Source organism: Nyctereutes procyonoides, unplaced genomic scaffold (assembly GCF_905146905.1).
Source record: "Nyctereutes procyonoides isolate TBG_1078 unplaced genomic scaffold, NYPRO_anot_genome, whole genome shotgun sequence".
Taxonomy (NCBI): domain Eukaryota; kingdom Metazoa; phylum Chordata; class Mammalia; order Carnivora; family Canidae; genus Nyctereutes; species Nyctereutes procyonoides.
In genome coordinates, this window is record NW_026575117.1 from 4,018,013 (window position 1) to 4,039,738 (window position 21,726).

At 50.3% G+C, this 21,726-nt stretch overlaps 1 protein-coding gene across 4 annotated transcripts in view; it reads left to right on the forward strand.

The window, feature by feature from the left end:
* The window catches only part of DDR2 (discoidin domain receptor tyrosine kinase 2), a 152,298-nt gene that overhangs the window by 59,423 nt on the left and 71,149 nt on the right, over positions 1-21,726 (forward strand). The window contains exon 1 of one of the 4 annotated variants that reach the window (XM_055333990.1): positions 18,981-19,272. The exons of the other annotated variants lie outside the window; for them this stretch is intronic. The gene's annotated coding sequence lies outside the window, so the exon portion shown is untranslated. Of the gene's footprint in view, positions 1-18,980; positions 19,273-21,726 lie in introns of those variants that run through there. 4 annotated transcript variants of the gene reach the window in all.

Genomic DNA, 21,726 nt, shown 5'->3' on the forward strand with positions numbered 1-21,726 from the left:
CAAGAATTCTTTATTTTTTTTTTTAAGATTTTATTTATTTATTCATGAGAGACGCGGAGAAACAGAGGCAGAGACCCAGGCACAGGGAGAAGCAGACTCCCCGCAGGGGAGTTTTTTATCTTGATGAAGTCCTAATAGTTTATTTTTGCTTTTGTTTCCCTTGCCTCTGGAGACGTATCTAGAAAAATGTTGCGGTGGCCAGTGTCAAAGACCTTACTGTCTGTGTGCTCTCTTCTAGGAATTTTAAGATTTCAAGTCTCACATTTAATTTTTTCATCCATTTTGAGTCTATTTCTGTGTATGCTGGAAGAAGGTGGCCCAGTTTCATTCTGGTGCAAGTAGCTGTCCAGTTTTCCCAACACCATTTGTTGAAGAGACTGCTTTCCCCGTTGCGTATTCTTTCTTACTTTGTTGAAGATGAACTGACTATATAATTGTGGGTTTATTTCTGGATTTTCTATTTTGTTCTCTTGAGTTATGTATCTATTTTTGGGCCAGTGCCATACTATTTTGATTATTCGGGCTTTGTAGTATCACTTGAAGTCTGGGTTGCTTTGGTCTGCTTTTTCAAGATTGCTGTGGCTATTTAGGGGTCTTATGTGCTTCCACACGAGTTTTAGAATTGTTTGTTCTAATTCTTTGAAAAATGCTGTTGGAGTTTTGATAGGGATTACATTAAATGTGTAGACTGCTTTCGGTGATGTAGACATTTTAACAGTACTTGTTCTTCTGATCCATGAACATGGAATGTCTTTCCATTTCTTTGTAGGGTCTTCAATTTCTTTCACTATTCCCTCTTTCTCATCATGAGGCTGCACTGCCTCCCATATTGAACAACAAACCAACTAACTCATTCTAGAGCTAAATGCATCTTTTTTTTAATAAATTTATTTTTTATTGGTGTTCAATTTGCCAACATATAGAATAACACCCAGTGCTCATCCCATCAAGTGCCCCCCTCAGTGCCCGTCACCCAGTCACCCCCACCCCCCACCCACCTCCCCTTCCACCGCCCCTAGTTCGTTTCCCAGAGTAGAGCTAAATGCATCTTACTTTGAGGTCTCTATTGCCGTGGATTATTCATGGCCTATTCCACTCATTTTGCTCCGGTACTGGCTAAAGGATAGGAGGGCTATGATGGCAAATTCCCTGCAAATGCAGGCATTTGATTACAGAGACTTTGCAAGACAATGTCTTTTTTTTTTTCTCCATCAAATAGCACCAAAATAAGCTTCACCAAACAAGGATTCATAAAATAAGATCTTTCAGTTGTGGGTGGGATGGGTAAGTGTAGTCTTTGAACAAAAAGAGTCTCCCCGCTGGTGCAGTTGTGATCCTGGAGAGAAAGGGAGCAAATATCTGGCCCTCCTTCCCTCTCTGGCCCCTGGGCTCAGCTCTGGCCAAGGGTGTGTTTGTTTGGCTGTGATTCTTTTCCTTCAGTTTCCCTCTCTAGGTGTCGTGTTTCATGAGCTCCAGGGCCAGAGCCTGCCACAGAGCTCCAGGCTCCCGCCTGTTTCAGCCTCAGCCTCTGGCTTTCATCGCTGCTCCTTGGCCAAAGTGGAGTGAGGGTTTGCAGAACGACACGGATTGGATGCATATTTGGTGGGGGCGATGGCTGGACGAGCACCTCACCAATCCCTAGCCTCAAAGAAAACTGACAGCGACGCCCTCCTGGTTGGGGCCCAAACCACTACCTTATTAAGAGAGGCCCCTCAGCTCTCTGCTCCCCACCCACACCCTTGCAGCTTGCCCCCTCTTCCTGCTGCAGTCAGAGCGAGGCCTTGTGCCTCAGCCTTCTTCTTGGGCCTGCTCTCCACTCACTGCCAGTTTCATTGGACGGAAACTCGCTGAGCCTCCAGAAGTCACTTCCCAACCTCTGGAACCTTGAGTCCCTGTACTTAGTGGGCCAGAACCTCCACTTCCTGCTGAGGTTTCTCAGGACCCCGCGCCCTCTCTTTGTGCGTCCTCCTGTCCTCCTTCCGTGGAGTCTCCTGTCACTGCTCTGGCGGAGCGGGGGGGGGGGGGGGGGGGGGGGGGGGGGGGGGAACCGTGCATCTGGAGTCCGATTGTCATCTTAGGAGAGCACAGTGGAGAAGTAATGACACATTTATTTATTTATTTATTTTTAATGTATTTTTATTTTTATTTATTTTTACTTTTTTATTATTATTTTTTATTTATGATAGTCATACAGAGAGAGAGAGAGAGAGAGAGAGAGAGAGAGAGAGGCAGAGACACAGGCAGAGGGAGAAGCAGGCTCCATGCAACGGGAGCCCAACGTGGGATTCGATCCCGGGTCTCCAGGATCGCTCCCTGGGCCAAAGGCAGGCGCTAAACGGCTGCGCCACCCAGGGATCCCATATTTTTATTTTTTTAATGACACATTTATAAGCGACTCTTTCTGTTTGTTTGTTGACTTCATAGGATGCATGGATCAGGATATTGGTCAGAGTGTGTGTCTCTTATAAGAGATGGAATTAAAGAAAGACAGGCTTTTAAAAAATATTTTATTTATCTATTTATTTAAAGAGCACAAACAGGGAGAGGGAGAGGGAGAGTCCCAAGGAGACCCCGTGCCCAGCATGGAGCCCAACGCAAGGCTTGATCTCAGGGACCCCAAGATCAGGACCTGAGCTGAAATCAAGAGTCAGATGCTCAACCGACTGAGGCATCCAGGCACCCTTTAAAAACCTGGTTTTTAAGAAGAAGCAAGGACTGGCTCCCAGAAGTGCACAGAGCAGCTCCACGACCAGAGCCAAAGTAGCCTCTTGGGGAAGGTCGTAAGATCCAGGTCACAAGAACCCCCCAGGCAAGGAGAAATGGAGACTGCAGAGTCTCTCCCAGCCATGTGCTAAAAGGCTGAAGTATCCCCCCATCCCCTGCAAGTTTATAACTCAAGAAGCACCAGGACATACTGGGAGAAACCCATTGCAGGGAGAGAAGGAATCTGACAATTCAGCATGCCAACCTGGGCCGCCTCTTGTCAGAGCAAGGGATGTGGGGCTCTTTGTTTTTTTGGTATGTTTGTTTTTGCTGCCAGGGTCTTGTCATGTTATGATTATTTAATATGTGCAAGCCCCAGCCAGGTACTTGGGGTAGTCAAAATATATTTACTGTGAAATGAGACAAACTCCAGGTCTTTAAACAGCTCCAGTTGTAATAATAAGACTCGAGGCTAAGCATCATTCTGAGTATTAACTCCTTTCTTCCTCACGGTGATCCTTTGGGGTGGTATCTGCCCTTAGCGGCCTGCTACTTCTTGGATGAAGAAACTGAGGCACGCGTGCTCTGAAAGGTCCGTGTTGAGATCTACAGGCAGGCCTCCTGGGGCTCCCTGGCCGATCTGTGCTGCTTGCTCAGGGTGTTGGCAGGGGGGTGGGGGTTGGTAGTGATGGTAGCACAGATAGGACCAAGGTTATCTGGTACTAACCCCAGGAATCTCCACTTACTGGGAACAAGACAAAGCTGCCCCTTAGAGGAACGCCACCCCCTGAGGCTGAGAATAGAACCCACTCATCTGGGTGACTGACCTTTGCAACTTATATTCTCGCCTGTGTGCATAACCGTGTTAGAACCTGGTTCTGAATGAATCTGAACACTGGGGGCGGGCAGGTGGGGTAGATCGGAGAAGTGGGTGGGACAGGCTGAGAGGCAGGGAGATGGACAAGTGGCAAAGCTCTGTGGGCCACTGTGTCCAGGGATCAAGTCCTCAGGAGCCATGCAGGCAGCTGCTGTGGCTCCAGGGGTGCCGCTTGCTGGAAGCATCAGGGGAGGCACAGCCCGAGGCCCCCGCAGGAGGCCTACTCCTGCTGCCCCCTTAGCCCTGCCTGCCAGGAGAATGCACTTAACTCACCCTTTCTTGTCCCTTCATATTCACTCTGGATGAGCCCTGGGGATTGCTTTTTAGGGGAGAGGGAGTAATAGCACCTCCCAGGCTGGGCTGAGATCCAGCCCTGTGATTAGGGTCGAGCTGTCCTCCGCTGTCTCACCCCTGCCTCGGCCACATGGGGCCTGCTCAGTCAGGGCTGGGAGAAGGTCAGGAATGTTCCCACCTGCCCGAGCTGATCCTGGGCAGCTCGCAGGTGCCTAGATGCTCACGGGCTTCTTTTCAAATAGCAAGGGAGCCCTGAGGAGTCACTTGGAGGTTCCTCCCTGGTTGTCCCTTTGCTGGCTTTGGAGGGCTTCTCTGACAATTGAGGCCTCTTAAGAACGTGCTTCACTTCTAAAGGGCGCCCTGGGGGTGTTCAGAGGAAAAGGAGGAGAGATCGGGAGGCTTTCCCCAGCCTGAAATTGCTCTGTTTGATTAATAGGGTGAAGAGTTTTCTTTTGATTTGCCAACATATCTTTTAACACCCAGTGCTCATCCCACCAAGTGCCCCCTCAGTGCCCGTCACCCAGTCCACCCCATCCACCTGTCCACTACCCCTTTTGTTCATTTCCCAGAGTCAGGAGTCTCTCATGTACTGTCATTCTCTCTGATATTTCCATCAAATGGGCAAAAGACATGAACAGAAATTTCACAGAGGAGGACATACACACTGACAACAAGCACATGAGAAAATGCTCCGCATCACTTGCCATCAGGGAAATACAAATCCAAACCACCATGAGATACCACCTCACACCAGTGAGAATGATGAAAATTAACAAGGCAGGAAGCAACAAATGTTGGAGAGGATGTGGAGCAAGGGGAACCCCCTCCTGCACTGTTGGTGGGAACGTGAATTGGTGCAGCCACTCTGGAAAACTGTGTGGAGGTTCCTCAAAGAGTTAAAAATAGACCTGCCCTACGACCCAGCAATTGCACTGCTGGGGATTTACCCCAAAGATACAGATGCAGTGAAACGCCGGGACACCTGCACCCACCCCGATGTTCACAGCAGCGATGTCCACAATAGCCAAACTGTGGAAGGAGCCTCGGTGTCCATCAAAAGATGATGGATAGAGAAGCTGTGGTCTATGTATACAATGGAATATTACTCAGCCATTAGAAACGACAAATACCCACCATTTGCTTCAATGTGGTTGGAACTGGAGGGGATTATGCTGAGTGAATAAGTCAGTCGGAGAAGGACAAGCATCATATGGTTTTACTCATACGGGGAATTAAAAAATGAGGGGGAGGAGTTTTCAATCTGTAATCCTTTGGGGGTTTTCTGTGCTGTGAGACTGTTCTCTGGGGCTCTTCAGACCCTGATGTAACCTGGATTATCTGCACCAGGATGCTCCCATGGCAGTCCACGCTGCAGAAGGCTAGCATGGCCTGTTGACTTATGTCCCTTCCCCGTGATGTGGGATGTGAACGTGGTGGGAGGGCAAGGAAATCTCGAGAACAGACTGGAGGCATTCAGATTTCCCTGTGCCGCCTCAAAACCTGTGTGCTGAACTGAATTGGAACTGGTCCCGTTAGCATCATCATCCTAAACAGTGGCCTTGCTGGGCCACAATGATTTAAGGGTTGCCCTTATAAGATCTGTGCTGATTCCACTTGCATTTGTTTATACCCCATTGTTCCAAATCTGCATTCGTTCTGGACACTTCTCCTACTTCCCCAATATCACTTGTTGACTTTACCCTGCACTGCAAATCCAGATTTTTTTTTTTTTTTTTTTTGTAAAAAACTGACTGTAGTGGTTGCTGTAATTTGGGATTGCTCCCTTCTATGAACGTTGGCTTTGAAGAGCATGGAGTGCTGTTGGAGAATGGTTTGTGGCTAGATGTGGTTTTGTGATCTGGTCCCTACAGGCCGCCCAGCTGGTGGCTGGACACTCTCATGCCATTCTCTGTACCTTGTTTGGTTTGTTCAAAGCATGAGAAAATAAAAGCAAAATGTAGAGTTTCTCAGTGTATTCAACTTAAGTTTCTTTTTATTTCCTTTCTGTAAGAATTGCTCATTATTTCTACAAATGCCATCAGTTTTATCCAAGTGAATACGCAGTTGTAGCTTCATAAAACCATGGATGTGGGCTTAATTGCTCAGGCTCCCAGGTGACATTCTTATTCACAAAATGCCAATATTTTTGGATTTGCAAAACAAATACTTTAGATAGTACTCAGAAAGATCTCTTCCTCCTAATTAGCTTCTTTTCTTACCTGCCCTGTTATATCAATTGGGACTTGGCCAAATTAGTTAGGAAAGTAGTAGCCCACACATGCCCTGACTATAAGCATCTTTGAACAAATATTACTCATGAGAGAGCTTCTTTAAACTGCCACGGACATACAGAGGTGCACGTCCAGCACATTCACAGTGACCATGACTTTGCCCTGAGACTCTACCTGTGTCTATTGTTTCCAATATTGCAGGATACAAACCTTATGATTCGCTTTCCTGTTTTCAACCTTAGCTCACCCCACACTTGATGTTCGGCAGCAATATCCTGGCTTCCCCTGGCAACATTACATGCTGGCACTTTGGGTGAAGGTGTTCCTTCTAATCAGCCCTGGACCCTATACTCAGGTGCGGGCCCTGGTGAATGCTATGCCTCTTGGGTTACCATGGCTCCCACGGCCATAACCTAGGTACTTCTATATGTCACATGCCTTCTCAGGGAGCTAAGCCAAGGATACCGTGCCATTTATTTGAGCACCATATTGGAGATTCACACCCAAGGCTCCGGGACTCCAGGATTTTATATGAGTGGTGTTGAGCTTTCGGGATTTTTATCACATGATGTCAGCCTCGGGACCCTGGTGTCCACACAGATGTCTACACAAGAGGGAGTATTTGCATAGAAGGATGAGCAGACTTGGGTTGGGTCATTCTTTTATTAAATGGACATTAAATATGGTATGTCTGTGAAAATGTACATTTAAACTAAAGTTTTGGAAGCCCTGGGACTGTAGAACTCTAATTTTGGGATTTGAGGACATGACAGGCTGTTAGAGGAGATGGCTCTGAGGGGCTGTAGCTATGAGATGTGGCTCGGTCATTAGTCACCTTCAGGACACTGTGGGTACATGCAGAGTCCAGGCCCCCAAAACTGCTTAGAGCTACTGAGACAGAAAAGGAAACTATATGCCGTGTGATTCAAACCTGTGTTTTCTTTCCCATATTCTGTCTTCTGTATGTGTCATAGTGAAATGAAATAAGACAGACACTGGGGATCCCTGGGTGGCGCAGCGGTTTAGCGCCTGCCTTTGGCCCAGGGCGCGATCCTGGAGACCCAGGATCGAATCCCACGTCAGGCTCCCGGTGTATGGAGCCTGCTTCTCCCTCTGCCTGTGTCTCTGCCTCTCTCTCTCTCTCTCTCTCTCTCTCTGACTATCATAAATAAAAAATAAAAAAAAAAAGACAGACACTGAGCAGTGTCGGCTTACATTTCAGTGGTATCCAAGACCCTGATAAATAATTTAGGGTTTAGGGAGATCAGAACACAAGAGGAGGAACTGAAAAACAGGTAATTTACTCATGTATGTTTATAGATTCAAACACTTCAATGCCTGGGACTTTATGACTGACCCCAGTAGATCGAATTATTCTTTGTGACTATTAAGTGGCCTTCAGTAAGTTTGCTATATTTTCTTGGAAAAGTGATCAATACTACTCTCCAGATCTTATTTCTGACTGAAGCTCAAAGTTACTTTAAGCAATTGAGCCCTAGTAAAGCAAAGTCCTGATACGTCACTTTTGCCACAGGATCTGGGCCAGATGGCCTATGCATAAGATGAAAGGTAACAAAGGCCTGCTGTGGCGTCTGCTTGCATAGGTGGTGTGAGCGTCCGAGTGTTCACATGTCCACAAATCGTGGAACTCAGTGGCCATAAGTTATCATTGCGTGAAGCTTCGAATCTGCATCAGCATAAAAAAAATAGTTCTTTCAAATCACACATTCTTCTGCATTGGATTGCCCGTCAGCTTACCCTGTTTGGGGCTGTAATGAACAGACACATAGATGATTAAAACTGGAAGGGATTTTAGAAGTTAGCTAACATAGTCTCTTGCACAACAAAGGACTGTTCCCTACAGTCTTATAAATAAGGTGATTGTTCAGCTTCTACTTGAACACTTCCTGTAATGGGGAGCTCATACCCCCACAAAAAACACACCCTAATTTTGGATGGCTCTAATTTTTAGGATGTTCCCTCTTATGTTTGGTTGAAATCTGCCTCTCTGCAACTTGGTTAATTATGACTTTGAAGCTGTGCTGTGTGATCTGAATTCCTCTACTTTGGAAGAGTGTATCACGTATTTCAAGACCATCAACTCCTAGGGGAGTTCTTTTCTTTTCTTTTTTTTTTTGCCAGGTGAAACATTCTAAGGTCCTTCAATGAATCCTCTTATTTTCTTTGTAGGGAAATAACTTCTTTCCTTTTCCTACTTGAACCTGTGGACTCTGGAGATTCTGCTCCCTTGTCACAGAGTCCAAAATACCTTCCCCGAGGAAAGTCTCATTCTTCTTATGGTGCCAGCCATACAGTCTGGAGTTTTTTTCTCCACTTTTCTCATTTTCTTCCCAGCATCCTTACCACAGGCATTATTGTGCACAAGTACTGAATCATATTCCTTACTCTTGCTTTTGTGTGAATGCTGTCATTCTTCCTTCCCTTTTGGATGATTTCTTCCATTTTCCTTTGAAAATTTTCAACTTCTCCCATCAGCTGGAAAAAAAGAGATATACTCTATTAGGAACTTTTCCTTCTCCTCTGGCTATAAAACCAGATTATATTTTCAGCTCATGGAACCAGTGAGTTCGAAAAGACCAAGAATAATATAAAGTCTTATATTCACTCTTGTTTCATGTGGAAGTTGGCTTCCCAACTGGATTCACAAGTGTGACTTTGAGTATAGACCAGTCACTGAATGTCACTACTAAAGTCTCTGGGTAGGGAGTTTGTTGATGTGGGCTTAAAAGTAGCTGCTTCTGGCCACAGAATCATTTTTTCTAGATGTGTCTCCTCAGGCAAAGGAAACAAAAGCAAAAATAAAATTATTGGGACTACACCAAAATAAAGAGCTTTTGCATAGCAAAGGAAACTCTCAGCAAAACAAAAAGGCAGGCCACTGAATGGGAGAAGATATTTGCAGATGATATATCCAATAAGGGGTTAATATCCAAAATATTTAAATAATTTATACAACTCAACGCCAAAAAAAGTCAAATAATGAGATAAAAAAAAATGGGCAGAGGACCTGAATAGACATTTTTCCAAGGAATGTATCCAGATGGCCAGCAGATACGTAAAGATCAACATCACTAATCGTTAGGGAAATGTGAATGAAAATCACAATGAGATATCACCTCATATCTTTCAGAATGGCTGGAATCAAAAAGATAAGAAATAATAAGTGTTGGTGAGGATGTGGGAAAAAAAGAGAAACCCTTGTGTGCTGTTGGTGAGAATGCAGGTTGGTACAGTCACTGTGGGAAAGAGTATAGAGATTTCTCAAAAAATTAAAGCAGTAATACCACATAATCCAGTAATTCCACTCCTGGGTATTTACCCAAAGAAAATGCAAACATGAATTCAGAAAGATATATGCACCCCTATGTTTATAGCAGCTTTATTTACAATGGCTAAGATGTGGAAGCAGTCCAGGGGACCATCAATAGATGAATGGATAAAGAAGATGTGATGTGTATATAAAACGGAATATTACTCAGCCATAAAAGAATGAGATCTTGTCATTGGCAACAGCATAGGTGGAGCTAGAGAGTGTAATGCCAAGTGAAGTAATTCAGAGAAAGACAAATACTATATGATTTCACTTATGTGAAATGTAAGAGACAAAACAAATGAACAGAGAAAGAAAGAGACAAACAAAAAAGCCAGACTCTTAAACACAGAACAAACTGGTGGTTTCTAGAGGGGAAATGGGTGGGGGGGCATGGGTGAAATGGGTAAAGAAGATCAAGCTGTATAGATTTTCAGTTATAAGACAAATAAGCCACAGGGATGAAAAGTGCAGCCTAGGGAATAGAATCAATAATATAATAGTGTCATCTGGTGACAGATGTCATCTGGTGACAGACTCTGCCTATCGTGGTGGCCACTGAGTAATGGATAGAATTGTTGAATCATTACATTATACACCCGAAGTTGATAATTCAATTTTTAAATAGCTGTTTTTAAACACAGTTTAGATTTTATCTTCTATTTCAATCTCATGACTCTTGTTCTCTCAATAGCTAAAGCTCTTTTATTTCTTAAGGTTTATTTATTTATTTGAGAGAGAGAGAGAGCGAGAGCACAGAAGCAAGGGGAGGGGCAAAGGGAGGGGGAAGCAGACTTCTTGCTGGGCATGGAGCTCGATCCCAGGACCCTGAGATCATGACCTTGAGCTGAAACCAAGAGCCAGACACTCAATGGACTGAGCCACTCATGTGCCCCAGCTCTAGCTCTTTTATTTTCCCCTACGGACTGTCAGCATATGAACTTTGGAGCTGCTCATTGTCCACAAGGGACAGAATATGAGAGAGGGCATGTCCTTGACATGTCCTTTGTTTTACAGATTAAGAGGAAGAGTCTCAGGACAGAGTACTGAGCTCCTCCAAGGCTACACTGTTAGTGGAGCAGCTAGTCAGGCGCCATTTCCACCGAACCACCCAGCTACCTCACTCTCTCGGCTTTTGTAGAGAAAGAGACTTACACCATGACTTTTCTGATCTACATTGCCTGTGTGTGTGTGCGTGCACACAGGCATACCTTGTTTTACTGTACTTTATCACATTTGCAGATACTTTTTTTTTTTTTTAACAGATTGAAGGTTTGTGGTACTCCTGTGTTGAGCAAGTGTAGTGACACCATTTTTTCCAACAGGTTTTGCTCACTTTGTGTCTTTGGGTCACATTTTGGTGATTCTCACAGTATTTCAAACTTTTTTTGTTGTTATTATATTTGTTACGGTAATCTGTGATTGGCGATTATGACTTGCTGAGAGCTCAGATGATGGTTAGCATTTTTTATCCATAAATTATTTTTAATCAAGGTAGGTACTTTTTAAAGTCATGATGCAATTGCACACTTAATATACTGCAGTATAGTGTAAGTAGAACTTAAATGCACTGGGAAACCAACAAATTCATTTGACACACTTTGTTGGGATATTAACTTCATTGTGGTGGTGGTCTGGAACCAGACCTACGATATCTCGAAGGTACGCCTGTATACAGCTTTTCCTCTTTCCCACCCAGCACATCGTCTGGTATGTGATAACTCATCAATAAATGCTGGTTAAGGAATGTCTAAAGCCTTTTATCCTTTTAAAAGTTGGGAATACATTTAAGGGAAAAGGAGCAGAGTGAGTAATGAATATAGCATTCTCAGGGAAGTCAGAGCTCGGGAGATAGTCTGTGCAGTTTGTTTGGAAATGTATAACCCATGGCGCTGGCTGCCATGGCGCCTACAGAGGATCTGTAATTCAGTCCCTGACCTCAGTGAATTTATAATGAGATAAGTCCAGTAGGCCCTATACACATGGGATAAAAACAGAGACAAGACTAAATCATATGAAAAGAAAATTAACTTCCAGTCCAAGGCAGTAGGTAATCACCATCAGTGAGGAGTTCAGAGAAGGGAAGGAAATGGAGAGCTTGCTGCTGTGCGGTTCTCGGTTCTCGGTGGAACGGGGTGAGGGGGAAGGAGGAGGGAGGCCAGATGAGGAATGTGCCCTAGGACAGTCCTGTCCATTTAGAACCAGCCACAAAATGGCAGAAGAGCCACACACCCACTGTCCACTTAAGTTCCTGAGAGACATGGAGAAGGAAAGGCAACCAACGTTTGCGGACACCTACTAACCATGAGGTCAACCCCTATGTCCTGATCACCTGCTCCATGACACTGTGTTAGGTGTGGGGGATTCAGCAGTTGATTCAGACCAACAGAGCAAGGGCTCCCTTCACGGAGCCTATATTCTAGGGCTGACCAGGCCACGTGGTGGGAACCGGTCATTCCAGGTGCTGGTTTTCATGTTCAGTGGATTTCGTAGTAGCTTCCTCCCTCCCAGCCCCCAACCCCCAACCCCCAACCCCAGCCTTTTCCCAAGACTAACTCCCCTGGCCTAGCTCTGTCCTCTGCGAGCACGTGGGGATCCCCATGCTGCGGGTGGTGCACATTCCTGCGGAACTGCCGGGCAGGATCCTGGCAAAAGGAGCTCAGTCCTTCATTTGACTTCAGACCTTCCACTCTCTTTTTAAAATATCTGACTGACACGGTTATGGGGAAACCTTATCCAGGAAAGAACCTAAAGCTTAGGGAAGAGTTGCCCACAGGTGGCTTGCCATCAAACACAAATTACTGGCAAATCTCTCAACTTCCTTTTCTGGTGGAGGCACCACACACTGGGGGGTCAGGGTTGGGACTAGCAGGGTGTAGCAAGAGCATCTGCCTCTCCTCACCCCATCTGTCCTGACGTACACGCTGGCTACTTTCCCTAATCAAGGCAGGCTGGGAGGGGTGGGCACCTTGGAGTGGCAGAGGCGGCCAGCCAGAGGCAGGGAGGGGAGGACGCGAGGCCGGCGGGAGGACGGTGTGCCTGTGGCCCTGCTCACCGTCCAGTGTGGAGGATGCTCAGGGCCCTTCATCCTGCCTCCGACACCAACTCACCACACGACAAGGCCTCTGAATCCCCCACACCTAACACAGGTGAATCCCCCACACCTAACACAGGTCACCTTACAGAACATGCATTTGCTCAGGCCCTCTGTGGTGAGCTGACCGGCGTCGTGGTTGCTTCCAGGCCTCATAGGGCCTCCTGGGTCCCCCTGCAGGTCGGCTCTGCGGCTTTGGGGGAAGTCGAGGGACAAGGCATCCGGCTCCAGGCCTCTCCACATTGCCCACTGGCTCCTTCCCAGCTGATGGATGCTTGTCGTTCTGCTTTGCGGGCGCCTCCCAGGACCCAGGGGGAGGCTCGCCTCATTTCTGTGGAGACCTCTGGCTGGACTCCTCGGCCTCTCCCAGGGGTGAGAGACGGCGGTTCCTGCAGCCTCAGGCCTGGCACCGGCTCGGCCCTGGTGGATCCAGGACCCGGGCCTCCAATCTCTCTCACTCTGGCTGGGGCCTCTTTGTCCCAGAGTGACCTCGCGGGCTGTCTCCGTGACCGGCTCTTCACGGCCCCTGCCATGGGTGATTTTCATTCCAGATGCGAGCCAGTGGATTCCTGAAAGGGACTATGTGGGCTTCGCTCGCCATCTCCGCTCTGGCCTCGGTCTGGCGGCGCTCTCCTCTGTGGTCTGGACAGGGGACGATGATGGACACAGGCTGCCCGTTGTTTTTGTTTTGTGATATTTAAAGCAACCAAAGCTCTCATTACTGTAATACAGTATGTGCCTGGGCTGGAGGGAGGAGCTGATTCCCTCCTGGGCCAGGGGGCAGTTCTGTTAGGTTGAGGCGAGCCTGGGCCTGGGTTCCGCACCGCGTGCGATAAAATTCAGCGTGTCAGGGCCGAGTGGGGCCTCATCCCAACCCCGGTCCTCCTCATCCCAACCCCTTGTCTGTAGCCCAATCAGGGAAGGGGATCGCGAGTAGCGGAGCCAGGACCAGAGCTCAGATCCCGAAGTGCACTCGCTGCCAGGTGCTGTAGCTTCTGCGTCTGCCCTCCTCACTTGTTCGAGATCCTTCTGAGGCCCTGACCCTAATTTGCCATTTGTAATTTTATACCATGTTTCTTAACAAAGTGGGCCTTCCAAAACTGTCCAAGCTTCGAGAGCCATAGAGACAGCTGCCCCCTGACCAGAACTTTCGGCTACCCCGAGCCGACCGTGTGGGTGAGTTTGCGTGAGCCGTCCCGATGCCGCGATGCCAAACCCAGCTCCGAGCTCAGGTACCTGGGAGGCTCCCCTTCGTCCGTCGGTGGGAAACAGTGAGCGGCGCGGTGGATCAGGTGGGAATGCCCTCCTCCAGTCGGGTTCACTGGCTGGCGGTAGGTCGAAATCTCGCAAGTGGAGTAGTTGACCATCGCCTCGTGCCTGACGACGATGTCCTGTAGCCTGGGAGTAGGGGTGCTGGGGAAAGCCCGCCCAGCCCAGCTTCAGAGCCGTGGTAGCCAGCTGTCAGGTACCAGAGATGGAAGGCCATTGCACTCGCCACCCGTGCCATCTCCGGCCGATTTTCTCTTCTCAGTGTTTCCTTCTGTACAACAAGGATGATAATCGTAATAACCTCAGGAAGCTGCTAGGAGGGCCACGTGGGAATATTCAGGTGAGACTTAGCGTGCTGCCTGGCATTGAACACGTGCTCCACAAGTGTCTGCGTATTCTCAGGAGCCCTGTGAGGTGCCAAGGTCCTCGCCCTCCAGGAGCTCCGAGTCCTGCTGCGGAGACAAGATTTTTGCACCGTCCGCAAGCCTGGTGACGGAGCGATAGAAGCCCCCACGCGGCACCTGCTAAGTTACGGGGTCTGGATGCCATGGTGTTGAGTCGGAGGAGGAGACCCCTTTAGGCTTGGGAGGAGGGCCGGGCAGGAGCGGGGCCAAGGGACGAAGCCTGTGTACTCGCCCCTCCCAGCGGTCAGCAGGCCAACCGGCTCCCCTGGACGTTCCTGGGTGCCGCGGACCACCAGGGTCACCCATGCATCCACCAGCACCTTCCGTGCATATATCCAGACTCTGCCCTGTCCTGGGGATTTAAAGCCACCTTCATAAGGTCCCTCCCTTGGGGGAGGCGCTCACAGCCCAGCTGGGAAGGGGAGGACGTGGAGCAAGATCGCAGCCGACAAATGTTATGTCCGGGTCTGTTTCTGTCCGGAAGCCAGGCCTCTGAGCCCCAGGTGGGAGGGCTGATGTGAGAGAAGGCGTGATCTACCTGGTGGAAGGGGCTCCCTCTAGGCCACGTCCAGAGGAGCTGGAGGGGGTGGGCCTTCCGCCGGTGGAGTGGAGACAGTGGCTTGACCTCAGGACGCCCCCTGGCTGCGTGGAGAAGACTCCCCGGCCAGGACGGGGCAGGTCCAGGTCCTCAGTTGCACACTTGGCCCTGGTGACGTGGCATCTTGGCCCTGGGCTGGGAGTCGGGGGGTGCAGGCCTGGCGGGCTGGGTGGGGGCTCTTCCGATGGCAGGGGCCAGCGGCCGGCACAGGTGGCTCGGTGGGGAACCTCCCGAAGCAGATGGAGTCTGCAGGTGTCTCCGACCCTTAAATAAACTTCTGTTCTCTGCCCTGCTTGCTTCGGGGGCTGCCGTCGAAGGCGTCAGAGGAGGGACCGTCTAGCGGCCGCGAAGGCAGCCGGCTGGAAGGTGTGAGAAGCGCAGCTCCCCTGGCCAAGCGCCTTCCTACTTGGCAGGGAGTGCAGGCCGCGGGGGCTGTTGGTGGGGGCGTGGGGACCCCGACAGGACCAGGTTGTGCCATTCAAACCCAAGCGCCGCCAAGAGGCTTTTGGGCTCCACGATCTGGGCAGAAAGACGGGGGCCCCGTGTGTCCAGGGTGGCAGGGCCCAGCAGCCTGGGGGGGAACCGCGGGTTCCACTGCGCCCTGCGAGCCCTGGAGCCAGGGCCGGGTGCCAGCCTGCTCACCCGCTGTCTGGTTGGTTTTCCCACATGTTTGTCTGTGCATCTGTGGCCCGGAGCTGGCATTGATGACTTTTTTTTTTCACCCAAAGATTTTATTTATTTATTCATGAGAGACACAGAGAGAGAGAGACAGACAGAGAGAGAGAGAGAGAGAGAGAGAGAGAGAGAGAGAGGCAGAGACCAGGCAGAGGGAGAAGCAGGCTCCATGCAGGGAGCCCGATGCGGGACTCCATCCCGGGACCCCGGGGTCACGCGCTGAGCTGAAGGCAGGCGCTCAACCGCGGAGCCACCCAGGTGGCCCTCATGCTTTTTGTTGTGTTATGTTCAGGTGACCAGACCTGGGCTGGGCCCACCCCAGACGCCCTTGTCACCGTGGCTGCTGGCCTGGTTTCCTTCTCGGCCGCCATCCTATGCATGATTCCGCTACTAAATAACAACTAAATATGAACAAGCACCTGCCATCTCCCGGGCACTGCGCTGCGAGCCCTCTATGTGCATCATCCCGTCTAATTGTAACAGTGACATCGTTTTCAAATTGTGTCCGTATCTCATACCGTCCTGGTCCCTAGATAAGTGCCTTTTAACCACAGCATTAATTGGTATCTGGTTGTTTAAAAGGCCTGACGTGGGGCAGCTGGCTGGCTCAGCTGGGAGAGAGTGCATGGCTCTTGATGTTGGGGTCATGGGTTCAAGCCCCGGGTTGGGTGTGGAGCCTACTTTAAAATAATAAACAAATAAATGAAGGGTCTGACCTATATTATGGCTGAAGGTTTCACCACACACCCTGGTTGCCAGGGTCTCAGAGGTGAAGTCCTCCCGCTGAGGGTGGCAGAGGAGGAGAGGGATGTCCAAGCTCTTTGTGGCAAAAGCCCCGTGGTTAGCGCACGTATTCAGGAGGCCCCGAGTACGTAAAGGGGAGACACTCGGGTTGCTTTGCTGCAAGGGAGGTCCTGGCTGGTGTCTGGAAAGAGGATCTGAGAGCCTGTCGTGGAGAAACTCTGGCAGAACAGAAAGCGGGGCTCGCTGGCAGCGCGCTGCCGTCCTCTGGGGTTCGGGAGAGCTTCCTGCCACCCGATGCGACGGGATCCACTTGCGTTCCGGAGAGTCTGCAGGGGTGATCGGGCTCCTGCAGGGAGCCAGCCGCCTGATGGGGCCCCGGGCTGTTAAGGCGCCAGCACGACCATGGGCCCCGAGAGAGGGCGGCCCGGGGGGCGAGGGTGCAGGGAGCCCGAGGCCTGCAGGTGGTGCAGCCGGGTGTGCTGTCACACCCAGGGACCCGCAGCGTGATCACATCACTGTCCCCACATGTGTGGCCACCGCCCGGCTCTCCTGGGCCCCAGGCCGCCTCCTGCTGTGCTGCATCACAGTTCAGGACCTTTTATGGCCTTCAGGCGACCGCAAGTAAAGGACCCAGTCGGTTTGTCCAGAGGCAGCATCACTCACCGCGACCTTTAGCGCGCAGGTCCCAGGCCAGGGGTTGGTGTTGTTGGCCTTGCCTGCTTTATGAGCAAGGAGGGGACCAGTCGGCCAGGCCTCGTGTCCTCTGAGCACCTGCCGGATAGCTGCTAGCTGGCGCAAAAACTAAAGGCACAGGTAAGAAGCACGCTTTTGGCCTCTGACTCGGCAGACTCACGGAGGGGTCCACGCGTGGGGGGCAGCGAGAGTCAGATGGAAATGCAGACACACAGGAGCACCCTGGCTGGGCCATGTTCCTTTTTTTTTTTTTTTTAAGATTTTATTTATTTATTCATGAGAGACACAGAGAGAGAGGCAGAGACACAGGCAGAGGGAGAAGCAGGCTCCCTGCGGGGATCCCGACACGGGATTCGATCTCGGGTCTCCAGGATTATGCCCTGGGCCACCCAGGTGCCCCAGTAATTAAAAAATCTTAGAAAAAAAAGAAAGAAATGAGTTATCTGAGAGAGACAGGGCCTAAGGAAGGTGTGTGTGCTCAGAGGTTTAGGAAGGAAGAAGAGGAGGTCGGGCCAGGGCAGGCCATGAGGCAGGAGGGCAGAGCTGGTCTGGGGGACCAGAGGCTGGGCCCGAGCCCTGCCTCGCAGTTGCCTGTGACGAGGCCTCTCCGCTTTCCAGGCTGCCCCACTTTCCTCACCTTTAACCAGAGGGGGTTGGAGGCGGTGAGCTCTCAGGTCCCCTAAGCTCCCACTGCTGAGTGTCTTTCTTCTGTAACCCCCAAACCCCTCGGAGCCTAGTCCCTCATTCCGAGACCTTCCTGAACCTAGAAATGCACACAGGTACACGCAGGCCGCCCTCTGCTCCCCTGTGTGTGGTGGGGGCTGGAGGAGGGGGGGTGAGGGCCTGGGGCAGAGCATGGGACAGGGGAGGGCTTGGGAGGCTGGTGGAAAAGCTGCTCAGGTGCCAGCCCATGGGGGTCAGGTGCCAAGGAGGGATGCACATGAAGACGCAGGGGCTGCTGAAGCTCAGCGGGGCTCGGTGAGCACCCCCGGGACCCCGCAGGCCCCGGGGTGCTGGGCCACAGCTCTTTCTGTGTTTGCAAACTGCCCTGCCCTCGCTGTGTCCTTACCCTCCTGCCTCCTGCTCATCCCGCGAAGGCGTCAGATGTGACACCGATGATGCGGAAAGTAACCTCGCACGATGTCACACAGTCAGGGTTCTGGGCTCCGAGTGTCCCTGGCCGGGGCAGAGTCTTCTGGGGCCAGGATGTCACTCAGCCACAGAGGCCGAGGGACAGAAAACGAGAGCTACCTGGCTTCCCTCCTCCTCTGCGGCGGCAGACCCAGGTTGTGTCCACCTTCCAGCCCGAGGAGCGAGGAGGAGGAGGGAGCAAAGTGCCCTTCCAAGCAAGGCAGCCGCACAGCTCATGGATTCACGGCCTCTGAGCCGGGACGGTGACCTCAGGTGGCCGGGGCATGGCCTGTGTGCAAACACAGATGGGGCGGTGGGGGCCTCGGCCTTAGCTCTGCGGAGCTACACTTTGCGAAGCGCGAGGCTGGGCCTACCAGAGGAAGGACGGGCGTGAGGGAGACTTAGTCTCTGGGAGCCCATCACCCGAGGCTGGCTGGTGTGTGAGTGTGCCCTTGCATATGCATCCGCACGCGTGTGCGTGCGTGCGTGTGTGTGTGTGTGTGTGTGTGTATGGGTGTGTGTCTGGGGGCCTGACTCCTGCCAAAACCAAGCTCATTTCTGCATATTTGTTTGCTGAGTATTAAACACTCCAAAGATTGCTCTTTCCAGTTGTTGAATCTGAGATGAAAATGGGTCAGCAGAGAGGAAAACAAGCCTGGAGGCCCCGATGGCCCCTGCGTGAAAACATGCGGCCCTAAAGCAAGCAAGTGGGGCTTCTCCACCTGCCTCGGCCCCCTGCCCGCGCCCCGGAGCCGCCCCCCCCCCCCCCCCCAGTACCCGTGGCTTCCCAGTACCGGCGTCTGCTGCAGCCTGACCCGGGCCTGCGAGCCTTCCAGAACCCCGCCCTTGCCCGCGGGGAAGGCCTGTCCTTAGGCTGGAGGCTACCGATGACTTTCCGGGAGGGCAGTCACTTCCTCTTCAGACCCCAGGGCAGCCTGAACAGGAAGATCTCTGCTGGGAATCCGGGAAGGCGCCGTTGCCTCGAACCTTCTCTCGGGCCTTGGGACCTGGGAAGCCCGCTGGCCGGGGAAGATGACCATCTGCCAAATCAGGTGCGCCTCGCTTCGGAGCCGGGCTGTCTTCCTGAAAACTTGACCGTGACCGCATTTAAGCACACCGGGGCATGCTCTGAATGCCCTGGAAGGATTTACCGGTCAAGGGAACCCGGTGCCCGGTGCTCCGAGCGAACGGCTGTTTGTAAGGTGGAGCCGCACTCGTGATTCAGGAGGTCAGTAAGTAGATGGGGCGGTTCTGGGTGCTGCGCGTCGGTGCCCTCGTACCCCGTGGAAAGCTCTTATTCAGGGGTACCTGGCGCTTCAGGGCTGTGCAGAGAGTTCTTGTGAAATGTGGATAAACGCCGCGTGATTTATGAGTTTGGCAAGTTCAGACGCTTCTCCGAGTGGGGTGTGTACCCCCGGTTCTGCTGCAGGGAAGAAGGCGTGGGTGCTGCTATTAGCACTTGGGGGGAGGAGAAAGCTCGACTATGTGTGAGTTAGGGTCACTCCAAAGGTGCTTGGGAAGAACAGAGACGCCCGCGGTTCCCATCCAGTGAGGGCGAGAGGTCCCCAGGGGTCCCCGCCCAGCTACCTGCCCTGTCAGAGTGGAAATGATGGTGCGTTGTTCCCCCCAAATAAATGCGGTTACCTGTGATGGCTACATTTCTAAAGATGTTTCTCTTTATATCTACCTATTTGTCATCGAAATCTCTATCATCTATCATCTATTATCTATCATCTATTATCTATCATCTATTATCTGTCTATATCTATCATCTATCACCTATTATCTATCATCTATCTATCATCTATTATCTATCATCTATCATCCATCTATCATCTATTATCTTTCTATATCTATCATCTATCATCATTTATCTATCATCTATCTATCATCTATTATCTGTCTATATCTATCATCTATCATCTATCATCTATCTATCATCTATTATCTATCATCTATCATCTATCATCCATCTATCATCTATCATCTATTATCTTTCTATATCATCTATCATCTATCTATCATCTATAATCTATCTATCTATCATCTATCATCATTTATCTATCATCTATCTATCTATCTATCTATCTATCTATCTATCTATCTATGTATCATCTATCATGTATATTCAGTTCTCTAGCAAAGGAAGAGACATGCGTGGGGCTCCGGTTTGGGAGCCCTGAAAGGCTGTTCCTTGAACCAGGATGGAGCGAGACACCTGACCTTGCCCCGCACCCCGCCTCACTCAGTATCCCAAAAGCATTCAGACCCCTCTCCTAAGTTCCCGTGCCCCGTCCTCAGCTGCCATCCTATTTGGGCACCAGAGCACAGCCTGTTCCTAGGGCAACAGTCTGACTTTTCAAGGCGGTTGGAGAAGAGGAGTGTGTGTCGCCAGGCGTGTGTGACCTAGAGCTGTAGGCGACACAGGACAGACCAGGAGCGAGCCCTTCCGGTGTGAACTCTCCATAGGATGGGATGGTGTCGGGCACAAGGTGCTGATGACTCGCTGCATGTGCTCCTGACTGTGTTTCAGAAAGAAGCTTTTAGAAATTCACTCAGTTACTGAGGTAACTTGTCACAAGTTTGACCTTCTAGATTCTTGTTTTTTTTTTGTTTTTGTTTTTTTTTCATCCTTGTCGATTTCTGGTTGTGGCCGTCACACTCCCACCTGCCTCCCATTTACTTCCTGGTTTTCCTGATGGCTTTGACCCACAGCCTGTCCAGATTCTGGTGTGGGCAGACCTGAGATGGAGCGCCAACCGTTCCGTCAGGTCTGGGGGTTCCTAAGCCATGGCTCCCTTTGGGATCAGTTTGGAGTGTTCATCCAGCTTGGCCAGGGGAGGGGATTTTTGACTGTGAAGAGGGAAGTGAGTTCTTTATGACAAGGGACACATTCTCAGGGCACTTGGGTGGCTCAGCAGTTGAGCATCTGCCTTTGGCTCAGGTCATGATCCCGGGGTCCTGGGATCGAGTCCCACATGGGGCTCCTTGCAGGGAGCCTGCTTCTCCCTCTGCCTCTCTCTCTCTGTGTCTCTCATGAATAAATAAATAAAATATAAAAAAAATGAGACACCTTCTCTCTGAGCTACATACCTAATGATATTCTTTGGAAAATATTGGGCTGTGCGTGGGTGAAGGGACCTGGGTCCTTACTTTCCTAGTCTCTAAAGGGAGGTGGTAATCTTTCTCCTCAGGATTGTTGTGAGGCTCAATAATAATGTGTTTATAAGAACCTACTGAAGTGCAAGTGTTCTAGAAAAAAAAAAAGCTCAACAAAGTAAGGTATAAGCAGCAATTCTCAACTGTTTTTGCTGCTTCTACTTTATTCATGTATGAGGTGTCCTAATCAATAAGACTGCTCAGACCCACAAGTGCTTCTTCAGATACAAGACGAGTTCCCCACATACCTCTAACCTCTGGGACATGCATGGTTGCAAGCACCCCCCCCCAGATTCTGATAGACTGCCCCCAGAAAATTGTTTTTTTGTCACAAAAACCAATGTAGAAGACATTAACAAGGAACACATTTTCCTTGTTAAGCATCCAAACACGACAAGTAAGGCTAGAGTTTCCTTTTGCTCGCCATCCCCAATCTCCTCTGCCAAGCACTCCAGTCTCTGAGGGACCTACTGTTATCAGCACTGTCTCCTAAGAGTCCTTGCTCTGCCTCTGTTTACCCTCT